General features: G+C 35.5%; 1 protein-coding gene across 2 annotated transcripts in view; it reads right to left on the bottom strand.

Annotated features, from left to right (window-relative positions):
• DCBLD2 (discoidin, CUB and LCCL domain containing 2) overlaps positions 1-15,782 on the bottom strand; it is a 99,111-nt gene that overhangs the window by 54,516 nt on the left and 28,813 nt on the right. The window contains exon 2 of one of the 2 annotated variants that reach the window (XM_077118622.1): positions 9,047-9,976. The exons of the other annotated variant lie outside the window; for it this stretch is intronic. The gene's annotated coding sequence lies outside the window, so the exon portion shown is untranslated. The remainder of the gene's footprint in view (positions 1-9,046; positions 9,977-15,782) is intronic. 2 annotated transcript variants of the gene reach the window in all.

The following is a 15,782-nucleotide window of genomic DNA, read 5'->3' as shown; positions in this document are numbered from 1 at the left end:
TACTTCAAAAGTATGACACTTGTACAAAGAATCAATAATAGGAGAATATATGGGGAAAACCACTTATTGATGCTGTGGTCTATATTCAACAGGAATACATGGCTAATACCACAACAATACTAGTGGGAAATATTTGGGGGGCAAAGACAAGAGTTAAATGGAGTTTTGGATTTTCTCTTTGGTGTGGGTGTATATCTGTTATTTTTCTCTTTGGAGCAATGAAAATGTCTAAAGTTGAGAGTGATGATTGTGTAACTAAGTGAGGATACTGTGAAACATTTTTTAATAGAATATATGCTATAGGAATGTATCTCAACAAGATCTGCAGATTCAAAATAATAGAAAGATTCAAGTGCTAGAGAAAAAGTAGGGTAGCAGAGTGGGGCAGTTCCTCCAGAGGATAATTTAGTGGATACACAGGAGGCTATAAAATATAGGTCGCCATATGATTAGGCAATTCCATTACAGGGAATATACTCCGAAGAAGTGAAAGCAGGGACTTGAACAAACATTTGCACACTGATGTTTATGTCAACATTATTCATGATACCGAGTGTATGGAGGTGGCTGAAGGATACATTGACTGAGAAGCAGAAGGGCTAACTGCGATGTATACATACGATGGAGTATTGTACAGCTACAGAAAGGAATGAAGTCATGAGGCATGCAACAAGGTGAATGAACCATGAGGACATTATGTTGAGCAAAGTAAGCCAGAAACAAATGGACAAATACTGTATGGTCTATTTTAGAAAATACTTATAAGAAAATCGGGACCTAGATTGTAATTCTTACAGCAGCCACATTTATTCCTAAACTTTAACTGTTATTTCTAAATTCTGAGATGCCATGCTACATGTGCATAACTAGAATTTTTCTGAAAGTTTGGATATCTGTGTAACACCTAAGACTCAGAGCTGGAATTCTGTATCTCTGATAGTCAGTATTCCTAATATAGCAACCGTTCAAGAAGACACAAAAGAGATCAGGCTTCAATTAGAGATAAGAATGAAGACAATCTGGTTGGGACTAAGGTAAATCAGGGTAAAGTATAATATTGTATTTATTTTAGAGCTTCACCTAGTGTATGAGACCAAAGTAAAAGATGTTTATTTTTTTCAAAACCTAAATTTTCTGTAGCACACAATCTAACTTACCCTGTCTGGCCAGTTCAGTTAAACAACTTAAACACATGGAGTCCAGAATTGGGAACGAGGTCTTACAATTCTGTATAGTTTAATGTAATACCTGGATACATTCCAGAGTATGTGGGGAAGATTATTAAAAAGTATTAGCAGGGCAGGCAACATTGGCACAGTGGCAGAGTTCTCACCTGCCATGCCAGAGACCCGGGTTTGATTCCCAGTGCCTGCTCATACCAAAAAAAAAGAGTATTGGCAAAGTCTCTTGAAGGACTGAAGAAAAAATATGGAACTATTAAACTTTCCCACCTGGGAAATCCCTGATATTCTCTCAAACATTAGGACTCCCAAATTAATAGGCCAAGCCTTTGGTCTTGAGGCTTGTTCTTATGAAACTTGGATCTTTAATGGAGAAGTTAAACCTACCTACAATAATGCCTAAGAGTTACTTCCAGAGAATCTCTTTTGTTGCTCAGATGTGGCTTCTGTCTCTCTAAGCCCAACTCTGCAAGTAAAACCGTTACCCTCCCCTCTACATGAGACATGACATCTAGGGATGTAAGTCTCCCTTGCAACATGGGACACGTTGCATCCCCACACCCCATACAATGTCAACACCCCTTTTTAACATGAAGAAGTTAGAAAAGTCATTGCCCAAATATCCCTAAAGATTGGAAGAAAGGTCAAATGAAACAGAGGAATTGCATCAGAGAAGATAGGATTTAATAAATGAGTATGACTACTGCATCATTATATTGGTATTTCTATTTTGGTCTCTAGTGTCTTAAAGCAGCTAGAAGGAAATAGTTGATATGGAATAATTGTAACCCATCCCATACTTTGAAATTTGTTCTAAAACTAATTGTTAAAATATATTTTGAGGTGGTATGAAGGTAGTTCAGTGGCAGAATTCTCGTCTACCATATGGGAGACCCAGGTTTGATTCCTGGCCTATGTACTTCCCAAACAAAGAAACCAATAAAAACCAAACAAACAAAAATGTCAAGAAATGGCGCTGCAATAACAGGAAACTCACATGGAAAAAAGAATGAAATGTGACCCCACCATAAAGAATAGAAGAAAAAAATGTGCTTTGAAATTTATTGCTTTTATATATGCTATATTTCACAATTAAAAAATGTTAAAAAATAAAACATTTTCTAAATAGGGAGAAGGAAAAAAAATCCACCTTATGAATAAGTGACAATTCAGTCAGAAATTTTAAGATGAATAGAGAAACTAGTTTACTTGGAATCATTTCAGATGTATGTATCAACGGACCAACATACTGGAGATAAAAATGTGTTCTAGTTTAAACTTTATTGTTTTATATCATTCTTTTTTTAAAATTTTTTTTATTAATTAAAAAAAGAAAAGAAATTAACACAACATTTAGAAATCATTCCATTCTACATATGCACTCAGTAATTCTTAGTATCATCACATAGATGCATGATCATCATTTCCTAGTACATTTGCATCGATTTAGGAAAAGAACTAGCAAAACAGCAGAAAAAGATATAGAATGTCAATATAGAGAAGAAAATTAAAATAATAATAATAATAAAAAATATATATATATAAAAAAGGAAAAAGAAAAAAACAAAAGATACAAACAAACAAACAAAAAAACTATAGTTCAGGTACAGCTTCATTCAGTGTTTTAACATAGTTACATTACAATTAGGTATTATTGTGCTGTCCATTTTTGAGTTTTTGTATCTAGTCCTGTTGCACAGTCTATATCCCTTCAGCTTCAATTAACCATTATCTTATCCTGTTTCTAACTCCTGCTGGTCTCTGTTACCAATGATATATTCCAAGTTGATTCTCAAATGTCGGTTCACATCAGTGGGACCATACAGTATTTGTCCTTTAGTTTTTGGCTAGACTCACTCAGCATAATGTTCTCTAGGTCCATTCATGTTATTACATGCTTCATAAGTTTAGTCTGTCTTAAAGCTGCATAATATTCCATCGTAGGTACACACCACAGTTCGCTTAGCCACTCGTCCGTCGACGGACACTTTGGCCGTCTCCATCTCTTTGCAACTGTAAACAATGCTGCTATAAACACTGGTGTGCAAATGTCCATCTGTGTCTTTGCCCTTAAGTCCTTTGAGTAGATACCTAGCAGAGGTATTGCTGGGTCGTAATCCATTCTGCCAGTCTATGTCTTTTGATTGGGGAATTCAGTCCATTAACTTTTAGTGTTATTACTGTTTGGATAATATTTTCCTCTACCATTTTGCCTTTTGTATTATATATATCATATCTGATTTTCCTTCTTTCTACACTTTACTCCATACCTCTCTCTTCTGTCTTTTCGTATCTGACTCTAGTGCTCCCTTTAGTATTTCTTGCAGAGCTGGTCTCTTGGTCACAAATTCTCTCAGTGACTTTTTGTCTATAAAAGTTTTAATTTCTCCTTCATTTTTGAAGGACAATTTTGCTGGATATAGGAGTCTTGGTTGGCAGTTTTTCTCTTTTAGTATTTTAAATATATCATCCCACTGTCTTCTAGCTTCCATGGTTTCTGCTGAGAAATCTACACATAGTCTTATTAGGTTTCCCTTGTATGTGACAGATTGTTTTTCTCTTGCTGCTTTCAAGATCCTCTCTTTCTCTTTGACCTCTGACATTCTAACTAGTATGTGTCTTGGAGAATGCCTATTTGGGTCTATTCTCTTTGGGGTGCGCTGCACTTCTTGGATCTGTAATTTTAGGTCTTTCATAAGAGTTGGGAAATTTTCAGTGATAATTTCTTCCATTAGTTTTTCTCCTCCTTTTCCCTTCTCTTCTCCTTCTGGGACACCCACAACACGTATATTTGTGCGCTTCATATTGTCATTCAGTTCCCTGATCCCCTGCTCAAGTTTTTCCATTCTTTTCCCTATAGTTTCTGTTTCTTTTTGGGATTCAGATGTTCCATCCTCCAGTTCACTAATTGTAGCTTCTGTCTCTTTAAATCTACCATTGTAGGTATCCATTGTTTTTTCCATCTTTTCTACTTTGTCCTTCACTCCCATAAGTTCTGTGATTTGTTTTTTCAGATTTTCTATTTCTTCTTTTTGTTCAGCCCATGTCTTCTTCATGTCCTCCCTCAATTTACTGATTTGGTTTTTGAAGAGGTTTTCCATTTCTATTCATATATTCAGCATTAGTTGTCTCAGCTCCTGTATCTCATTTGAACTATTGGTTTGTTCCGTTGACTGGGCCTTATCTTCAATTTTCCGAGCATGATCCATTATTTTCTGCTGGTGTCTGGGCATTTGATCAGATTTCCCTGGGTGTGGGACCCGGCTGGTTGAAAGGTTTTTCTGTGAAATCTCTGGGCTCTGTTTTTCTTTTCCTGCCCAGTAGGTGGCGCTCGTGGCGCTCGTCTGTCTGCGGGTCCCACCAGTAAAAGATGCTGTGACTCCTTTAACTTGCCAATCCGAATCTCACAGTCGGCCCGGGAAACCGCGCATGGAGGGGGGGTCGCCGGCCACTGCGGCTTGGGGGAGTACCGGTCCAAATTGCCCAGCTGGCCCGAGATGCCAAGCGTGGCGGGAGGGCCCCGCTATCCAATGTTCCCAGTCGGACCGGGAAGCCACGTGTGTGGAAGGGACCCTGGTCGCCAGCCGCCCCAGCCCGGGAAAGCGCACGCTCCTCGGGTATCTCACCACAGCGGATTCTCCCTGCCCGTTCAGCCATTCCAGAATGGGGTATGCTGTCTTTTTGGTCTCTGTCGTGGCTCCAGGAGCTGTTTCGTATTGTTTCTGTTTCTTTAGTTGCTGTTCTGGAGGAGGAACTAAGACCCGCGCGTCTTACTAAGCCGCCATCTTCTCCGGAAGTCTTATATCATTCTTTTTCTCAATGTGGTAATAAGTTAGTTCAATTTTTCTGTCCTACAGTCGGATTGGCCTGACATAAACTGACAAAGTTCCTTGAATAAATTTTTTCCCCTTATACATATGCACAGAGAACATGCTGTCTTGCAGAGAAGCACATTCATAATCTTATAATTGATTTACAATCAGCACTTTGACCCTTTGATCATTATAAAAAACTTTTAGTAAAGGCTTTTGAACAAACAACAATCAAAGTAACTAATTTAAAATGACCTTAGAGATATACCAGATTTTTAGTGAAATAAAAACATCAGTTCGAAAACAAAGCATTCGGTCTAAAACTTCTCAATTTACTTAGCATTTAATAAATAAATACCAAATAACAAGGCACACACACCCATCCCCAGTGCTATGAATGTTCAATATAAAATACATGTCTCACCCTTTTTTCTTTAAAAACACCTAATATACAAAAAACCTTTATATTTCTAAAATTAGAATGTAATATTTTTAAAATTCAAGCAAAATAACACATTATCATGAGCCCTACAAGTTGTTGTCTGAACAGCGAATAAGTCTGTAAATCTTCAGATTTCCTTCTTAATACTAAATAACTCAGAAATAATCTGGTTGATAGGACAAATATTTCATACTGTATTATTTTTAGTACTAAATATTTAAAAATAGTAATCTAATATTAAAAACAAATCCATATATATTTCAGGTTATTCCAAATACTATATCAAATACTGAAAATATTAGTAGAAGCTATGTAATTTGTTAATAGCAAAGCCAAATGTGTGCCATCAGTGTGCATCCACATTCGATCCTAAGGCCAATTGGGAATCGGTAAAGACATTAGAAATTACATCAAGTAAAACATTTACACAAGCCAGTTATCTCTTATATGAGTGAACAATTTTCATGTGCAATAGTTATTATTTATCATTTATGGATCCATTTGTGATTTTACTGCAAGGCTGGATAAGGTGCTCAGTAAAAATACTGACTTTTCAGTATCTGCAGGTACAAACATAAAAGCTGGTATTTCCTGAACATATGCCATACAAAGTTGTCTTTACTTTACAAAGGTAAATGATACCTTGTATTTGGGTAATGGGGATTTCCAAATTATTAGACCTAACTTAAAAGCAAAGGTGGTCTAAAGAAATCACTTGACAAAAATACATTTTTGAAGTGAAATAAGTCTCTAAAACCTTTTCAATAAGAAAAAAACAATATTTTTGTTGCACTGTAATTTCACCTTGTATTTATTTATTTGGAGTATCCTGTCCTCTGAAATACGAATAAAATTCAATCTGAGGTAGAAAAAAAATCATTCTTTTTCTTTAAAACTCAAAATGTAGTACTCAAGCATGAATAATCTTTTAAAAAAAGAGAGAGATACAACTGCTGATGTTTTCTAGGTGCTTACAGTGAGTTCAATCTGTCCCTGGTTTTTGCTTCATAGTCACAAACCCGATGACTGTCCCTCTCCTTCCTTGGCATTCTTTTGAGCACAGCTTTTTTTCCATTAAAAATTTTGGGAAATGAAGAAGAAAATTCATCCATAATCTGAGCAATATATTAGGTAATTTATTAATTCCATTTTCCTGCTTTGGCCATCATAAGGTACTCCTAAATCAACACAAAGTATTTAATTGCTAACCACTATAGGCTCTGATGATGTCTGTCAAAGCCAACTAAAATCCCTAGAGGTTTTTTCATGTATAAATAAGAAAGGCATTTCAAAAAATACTATATGGATACATGAAGAATATGACATTTATAAAAGTTAATCAAGTATCATAATAACCATGAACCCCACAAAACAGTCTAGAACAGTCTAAAAGAATCCATGCTCCAGGCAAACAAAAATGTTTATAAAACTACCACTTCACACCCATTAGGGATGGCTATAATAATAAGGACAGATAATAAAATAAGTGTGGGTACTATAATAAAAAGGACAGATAATAATGTGTTGGTGAGGATGTGGAAAAATTGGAATCCTCATACACTGTGAGATTGTGCTGCTGCTTTGGAAAACTAATCTGGCAGTTTCTCAAAAAGTTAAATATAGCTACCATATCACCCAGCAATTCCACTCCTAGGCATAAACCCAGAGAAATGAAAAACACATGCCCATGCAAAAACCTGTACACAATAGCTCACGCAGAATTATTCATAGTACTCCAAAAGTATGAAACCCAGAGAGCATCCTGGGAGGCTAGCATAAATTCCCAAGAGGAGGTGATAAACCTGAAAGAACGATATGATCTTTTGAAACACAGGAGTTGTGAGAATTGAGCAGAGTTATCCACACTTGGCTAAAAGCAGGAACAAAGTTCTTTTGCCTCCTGGGGAAGGAAAGATAAGAATGATGTAATAATTAGGTGAGTCATCAGTATGAAGATCTGGAGGCTGGAAAGGTTGAGTGTCAGGTTTTAGATACCCTGGGAAACTTGAACAGCAGTAAGCACAAGGAAGCCTCAGAGGAGAAAATGACTACAGAAACTTGGAATTAGGGATGGTCCCAGGAAAATGTGGTAGGGGTTCTCTCCTTATTTTTATATTAAGCAATTTCTAATTATTTGTATGTTCCTTATGTGGCAAAAGAGAAATTTTCCTGGGTGGGCCTGACCTAAGCAGGTGGGGCCATTAAACGCATAGCATTTTTTCAGGTTAGCCACAAAGGAGGAAATCAGACAGACACACACCAGTCTGGAAGAAAGCAAAAATTCATGTTACAAGCACTTCTATAAACTAAGGTCAATCCCTGGCCTTAACAGAAAAATGGGGACCTCTGTCTTACAACTAAAATGAATGAATTTTACCAACAGCCAATAAGCTTGGACTAGAACCCTGGGCCCCAGATAAGGACTGTAGACCCAGTAAACACCTTTATTTCAGACTGGAGAGACTGAACAGAGAATGCAGTCATGCCACACCCAAACATGTGAGCTACAGAAAAATGAGAGATAATAAATTTGTGTTGTGTTAAGCAGCTATGTATGTAATAATTTGTTAAGAAGTAACAAAATTAATACAATCAGAAATTTACTTTAGTATATAGGAAGTATACTGTGCCTTTGGATGTAAAAATCTAATATTGGAGCAGAAGTTGGAAACTAGGGCTCAGAGCCTGAATCAACCTACAGATGTATTTTACTTGGCCCTTCGGCTTATGCATTTTAGATTATACACCACTTCAAAAATGGTGAATTAGTTACCAAGATTTTTTAAACCTGGAACATTCACATAGATTCTGAATTTCTGGCTTCTCTTGAAAAATGGAGGAAAAAACCCCCCAAAACCCCATGGATCTATTTCCCATACGGCTATATATAAATAGTGGCTGTCCTCTTTGAAGGAGATAGCAATACTTCAATTTGCCATAGCCTTCATCATTCCCTACTGATCCCAAGCCTGAAGCTTAGTTACCATTTATCATTATGTCAATGCTCCTATTTTTCTTAATTTTAGCCCATTTTACTCACTTATTTTACCTGTCAGTCCCCTATTGGCAGTAAGTTTGCAACCCCCTGTATAGAGGTTAAAGACGTAAGACCTTGAGGTTTTCATGTCTCTTTCAATGCCCACATCAACTACACTTTTTCTAGATGATGAACTGCAAGAAATTAAACTCTGGAAGATGTTAAATGGAAATATTATTTATTCTGGAAAGAAAACAGATCCATTTGATTTAGATGGACCAGAGGTGGAATAAGCTAACGTTGTCTGAAAGCTAGCAAACCTGAATTATGCTCTTAAGTAAATGGAAGATCATTCAACCCACTAAGACATATAAAATGGAACAATGCTCTTCTTAGGAAATTGCAACTTATAAAGATAGGGAGGGGGTAGGGCAAGTAGAAAGCTATTTGTTAGAACAAAAGCATATCAATTCTATTTTCCAACAAAGATGAAGGTTGCTTAGGGTGTACCAATCTTCATTTACCAAAAAATTGATTTAGCAATATTTTTTCTTTTAGTACCTAAGTACAGGAGCAAATGCAATCTCAAAAACAGTGTTTGGAATTCTCAAAGAAATTAATTCATTGAACATACATTATTGAGCCACTGAACATCCAGGTAGATAGGTAGGTGCTGGGGATTCAGTGATGAAGCACAGCATGTATTGTCCTCTGGAAGCTTAGCATAATAGGACAAGGCAAATATGTAGCTGAAGTCTCTAAAAGCATAGAAGAGGGCATTACATTACCTAGAAAATGTATAGAATAGATGTTATCATAAAATACCATCAGAACAGCGTCTTTAGAAAGTCAGACTTCAGAGACTACTGACTTGTGCATGGATCATATGAGTAGGATTTGTAAAATTTAACCCACTGACTTGGAGTGATCAGTGCTCTCTTTCTGAGTGACTAAAATTTCTCCCCCAAATGATTTCCCTTAACAGCAGACAATACATTGTTGTTTTTGGCTGCACTTAGCATTTTATTTTAGCTGCTTCAAAGATGTACCTGAGAGGATGATGATGTGAAGATAGAGACCTAATTTATTTTTAAACAATTAGACCATTGAGCATATATTTAAAAGGAGTAATAGATGTTCATCAGGTTTAAAAGGGATTTAGTAACATCACTAAAAACGGAGTTGCTTTTTCTTTTCTCAGAAGTAGTGGAGACTACTTTAAAAATGTTTTAGTCATTGAACATTTTCATTTTAGAAAAGTGGCTATTTTAATGTTTATTTTTTTCTTAAATAAATAACAGATCTAAAAATTTGCACATTTAAAAATGAGTAAAGTCCTTGACTCCTACACCTCATATCACAGACAAAAATTAATTCTAAGTGCACTGAGGACACAGGTATAAAAAGGAAAACAATATGAATTTTTAGAGAAAAATCATGGGAGCTTTTTCTCAGTTTTGAAGTGGCAAAATTTTCTTAAAACATAAGAAGTAGGTGGGCCATGGTGTCTCACTGGCAGAGTTCTCGCCTGCTGTGCTGGAAACCGGGGTTTGATTCCTGGTGCCTGCCCATGCAAAAAAAAAAACAAAACAAAACAAAAAACAAAAACAAACATAAGAAGTGCTAACCATAAAAGAAAAAACGGTAAATACAACTACATTACAAGTACAAGTTCATCAAAAGATAACGATAAGGGAATAAAATAGCCCACAGAGACAGATAAAGATGTTTGCAACACATATATCTAAAAAGGAACCATAAGCAGACTATATAAACAATTCCTACAAATGAATAAGAAAAAGAGACCAACCAACTGAAAAAATATTCAAAGACTTGGCCTCTTCCCAAAAAGAAGATAATCAAATGGCTAATGGATACATGAAAAGGACTACATCATTAGCCATCTGGGAAATTCAAAGCAAAGCTAGAAGGTAATGAATGGTTAAAATGGGGAAAGTAAAAATAGTAACTGGAACTCTCATGCACTGGTAAGGTGGAGAGTGAGGGAGGGATATAAACCGGTATAGCTACTTTAAGAAAATCATTTGGCAGTATCAACTAAAGCTGACTGCAAATATTCTATAAATCAGCTATTTCTTTTCCAGGCATAGAAATGGGTACTTAAAATTTTCACAGTAGACTATTAGATACAGCCAACAACTTGTTATACGGTAGATATAAAATAATTTACTTAAATTCCTTACTGTAGTAAGTTGCTTCCCATTTTTCTCTACAGTGAATAATGTTGCAGTAAATATCTTCCTAACACAACTTATTCTGTCTTTTGAAATATTTATTTTGGAATGATTTTTAAGTAATAGGATTATAAGGTCAATTAATATGAACATTCTTCTGATTCTTAACATATACTTTTAGAGTGCTACACAAGTGAGCTATATCAAGTAACGATTCTTTAATGTAAAGAAAAAGTATCAGTTTTACCAGACCACGCCAAAAAAAAAAATTTTAATTTTTATATTTTTTACAAATACAAAAGTCAGGGAGGGAAAGTACACAGTTTTAAAATTTTACACTTCTTTTCGCATACTACAACACCCTCTTTCAGAGTGGTAGCTTGGAGCAAAGAACATGTAGGTTTTTATCACTATGCCATGGAAGTAACCAAAGAGTCCTTGAATAGAAACATTTATAGATTTATATGGACCAAAACATCCACAAAATAATACAAATCTTCCTCATCAAATTTTTTTTCTGAGTGCCTTTCCTTCTCTTTTTAATAAGTGAAACTTACAACTGTGGGCTTTAAAATTTGTCTATGAGAAAACCAGCACACTTATAGGTAGAAGGGAGCTTAATATGCTGTTTCTATTGCTTCATAAAATATTTTTAAAAGGTAGTGATTCAAGGTTCTGGCTGTTATTAAGCTGACAACATTTTTTCAAGATAGCTGGCAGAGTCTCTGATACCAAGTAAGCTAATGTAAAAAGCAACGAGTTGTAACGTGTAAACTTCAGCAAAGCAGCAAAACCAGGTGTGTGGCCAAGTATCACAGGAGTACCATACCTAGCATACTAAGGTATTTCTTTTCAAAGCCTTTTGGGAAAAATAAACATTTTTAACAATGATAATCATATGCAGCCACAGTTTGCCAGGGCTGCTACAATAATATAGAAATTCATTGTCTCACAATTTTGGAGGCTAAAAAGTCCAAAACAAAGGTGTCAGCAGCACACCGTGCTTTCTCTCTGAAATCTGCAGCATTCTGCTGTTGGCTTGCCAATAATTCACAAATCAATCTCTGCCTCCAGCATGTGGTGCTCTGTTCCCCCTCCTACTCAGAAAGAATCTGTATCTCTGTTTAGATCTTCTCTCCTTAGAAGGACTCATATTAGACTGAGGTCTTCCCGAATTCAGTTTACCTTACCTCACTTTAATAACATCTTCAAAGACACTACTTAAAATGAGTTCACATCCATAGGACCAGGGTTAGGACTTGAAAATGGTTTTTTTTTTGGGGGGGGTAGGGGACATGATTCAATCTATAACAATTTCAGAAATGAAGACTATATTACAAGATGCCCAAGGAATAATAGGTTCTAATGAAAATATAAAAAGGAATGCTGAAGAAAAGAAGAAAACCACAAAGAGAATGAAAGGAAATAAAGAAAAGAGTGAAAAAAATCAGAGAAAATGGATGAAATACCAAAGAAGATCCAATTTACATATAATTTAAGGTGTCTGTAAAAGATAAACAAGACATGTAAAAGAACGAATATTTTAAATTATAATACAAGAAAACATTCTGCAAAGGAAGACCTCAATCTATATACTAAAAGAACCCATTTGATTTAAGGGGACACTTACACAAAATAAACCACTTCAACACATATCAACTATTACACTTTAAAGATAAAGAAAAGTTCAAATATTTTTAAAAAACAAGAGAATTCAACTGGCATCAGATTTTTCAAAAACAACAAAAAAACAAGGTAACAATGGAAAAGAACTTCGAAAATACTCAAGGAAAGAACATGTGAATCTAGGATTTATATCCACTCATGCTCTCTCTTAAATATCAAGGTCATAAACAAAAATTTTTTTTAATGGCTTTAAAGTTCAGAAATTTTACAAACCTATTGTCCTTCTTAAGGAACCAATCTATTCAAAGATTAATGTCATCCAATCAAGATATGATCAGGAAAACTCTTAGGACAAAGTGATGTCATCAACATGGCAATGTTAAGACATCCTTTGGGTAAGTCTTCCCTAAGACTCAGCTAATAACCTGCTATGGTTATGGACTACAGACCAATCACAACGGCAAGTTAGAATCCTATGCATATCCAGGCACAGGGACCCAGGTCCACAGAGGCCCAGGCTGGAGCCACTAAAGACTGCCACATACAAAAAGGCCCCCAGGGGAAGAAAAAAAAGTGAGACCATAGCAGAACTATCCACAAGAGGTGTGCTCACTTAATCCAGTCACTGTTCAATGGAAAATCTAAATGCAAAGTGGAACTTTTGGACTGATTTCATATGGGTACATGGTGCAGGATACCTAGTAGGAAGAAACCAGAAGTGGAAAAGTCTTACAGAAAAGGAAAGGTAGGGGTGGGCCATAGTGGTTCAGCAGGCAGACTTCTTGCCTGCCATACTGGAGACCCGGGTTCGATTTCTGGTGTCTGCTATGCAAAAAAAAAAAAAAAAGGAAAGGTGGAGGGACAACTGACTTGCTCTAAGACAGGATGGGTCCCAGAACTGAAAAGGAAAGGAAAAGGGGACACTGAGTGAAGGAGAGAATTTAAACAAACCATAGGAGCTTGGCAGAACATTGTACACAAAAACAAACAGAAGAGATCAAGATTTCTGAAAAAGATTAGATGAAAGGTAACTTTCTCCTAGAAATGAAGCAGTGTACAAAGAGTGCAATCTTAAAAACTGTACCACATATCCAGGGCAATAAACAGATTAAAAAGAGCTGAGAAAATCTGAAAAATTAAACACAGGCTACTCTAAAATCCAGAATAAAGTAGACCAAGCATCAAATAAAGAGCATAAACAAAAGCCAACTGACAATAAAGCCCTAGACAAGAGGGAAAAACTGACCTTCAGAATTAAAACATCAAAATAATTAGATGCCCAGACATCAGCAAAATATACAAGCCATACTAAGAAGTAGAAAGACAATGTTCAATCAAGGGAAGAAATTAAAACATCAGAAGGGACATAGAATTTAGAACAACTAATCAAAGAAGTTCAAACAAATCTCCTAATTCAATTCAAGGAGATGAAGGAAAATATGGATATAGAGCTAAATGATATTAAGAAGGCAATGTGTGGGCATAAAGAACAATCTGAAAATTTAAAAAGAAATATAACATGAATTATTAGGATGAAAGGCACAGACAGTAATGGAGACTAAAAATACACTAGAGTCATAAAATAGCAGATTTGACCAGGCAGGAGAAAGAAAGAGTCAGGGAATTAGCAGACAGGACAATCAAGATCATACAATCAGAAGAACAGATAGAGTAAAACAGAGAAAAAATTGAGCAGTCTCAGGGATCTGTGTGACAGCATAAAGCATACAAATATAAGCATCATGAAATTCCAGCAGAAGATGAGAAGGAAAAAGGGGCAAAAAGAATATTTGAAGAAATAATTACTGGAAATTTCCCAACCATTATGAAAAACATAAACATACATGCCCAAGAAGCATAATGCACTCTACATAGAATAAACCCTGACAGACCCATTCAAAGAGATATACTAATCAGAATATCAAATGCCAAAAATACAGAATTCTGAAAGCAGCAAAAGAAAAGCAGCCTGTCACATACAAGGGATCCTCAGTAAGATTAAATTCCGATTTTTCATCAGAAAAGACAGTGGTATGATATATATAAGGTATTGAAAAAGAAAAACTGCCAGCTCCCAATTTCTTATCAGGAAAAACAGTCTCTTAAAAATGAGGGAAGGTTTAAGTAGTCACAGATAAACAAAAACTGAGAGTTCATCAGCAAAATTCCCACTACACAAGAATTACCAAAGGAGGTTTTACAGGATGAAAGGAAAAGACAGGAAAGAGTGGCTTGGAACAGTGAAGTAATGAAGATCTTCAGAAAAAGCCATTAAAACAGTATCTGCAAAAACCAATAGTACTGTCCCCTCAATATACAAGTCTACTCTTTAACTTCTATGAGTTGGAATACAATTGAACAAGAAAAAGGCTTTCTCCCTGTTAATGGACATGCAAAATATAAAAAGGTAATGTGGGACAAAAACAACATAAATAGGGGAAATAGAGGGACATATGAACAGTGTTCACATACGCTACTGAAGCTAAGTCTGCACCTTTTCAAATTAGTAGCTTATAGACGTAGGTTGTGTAGTGTAATATAGATCCCAGGCTAATTATAAAGAAAGTATTTTAAAAATATACAGAAATTACAATGAAAAATAAATCAGTCAGACATATCATAAAAATCAACTATACAGTTGCAATAAAGGAAAAGAACGACAAAAAAAATTTAGCCAAATGTCTGACATAAGTACTGCCTATACACTAATAACACTGATTGTTAAACTTCCCAATCAAAAGACACAGACTGACAAAATGAATAAAAAAGGATGTTGTAACAATATGCTGTTTACAAGGAACTTTAGACCCAAAGACACATATAGATTGAAAGTGAAAGGATGGAAAAAGATATTTCATGTAAAAAGTAACCAAAAGACAGCACGGGTAGCTATATATTGGACAAAATAGACTTTAAGTCAAAAGCTGTATAAGAGACAAAGAAGGACATTATATGTTAATAAAAGGGTCCATCCATCATATTTATGGACCTTACAACACTGCCCCAAAATACATAAGACAAACACTGACAAATATGAAGGGAGAAACAGACACCTCTAAATTAATAGTTGGAGACTTCAATATACCACTCTCCTCAAGAGATGGAACATCTAGACAGAGATGAATATGGAAATAGACACTGAATAATATGAAAAATGAACTAGAACTGACATATACAGAACACTGCACCCCAATACAACAGGATATACATTATTCTCAAGTGCTCATGGATCGTTTTCCATGATAGACCATGTGTTGGGTCACAAAACAAGTCTCAATGAATGGCACAAGGATAGACATATGGACTGGACCAATGGAATCAAATGAGAGTTCAGAAATAGACCTTAACATATATGGTTAATTGATTTTTGACAAGGATACCAAATCCACTTATTTGAAGAAGAATAGTCTCTTCAACAAATGGTACTGGGAGAACTGGATATCCATATGTAAAAGAATGAAGGACTCCCATTTCATACCATATACAAAAATCAATTAAAAATGGATCAAAGACATAAATATAAGAACTAGGACTATAAGAATCCTAGAA

This window comes from Tamandua tetradactyla, chromosome 10, assembly GCF_023851605.1.
Source record: "Tamandua tetradactyla isolate mTamTet1 chromosome 10, mTamTet1.pri, whole genome shotgun sequence".
In the NCBI taxonomy this organism is placed as follows: Eukaryota; Metazoa; Chordata; class Mammalia; order Pilosa; family Myrmecophagidae; genus Tamandua; species Tamandua tetradactyla.
Note: the sequence above shows the minus strand (reverse complement) of the source record. Positions and strands in the feature narration are given on the sequence as shown.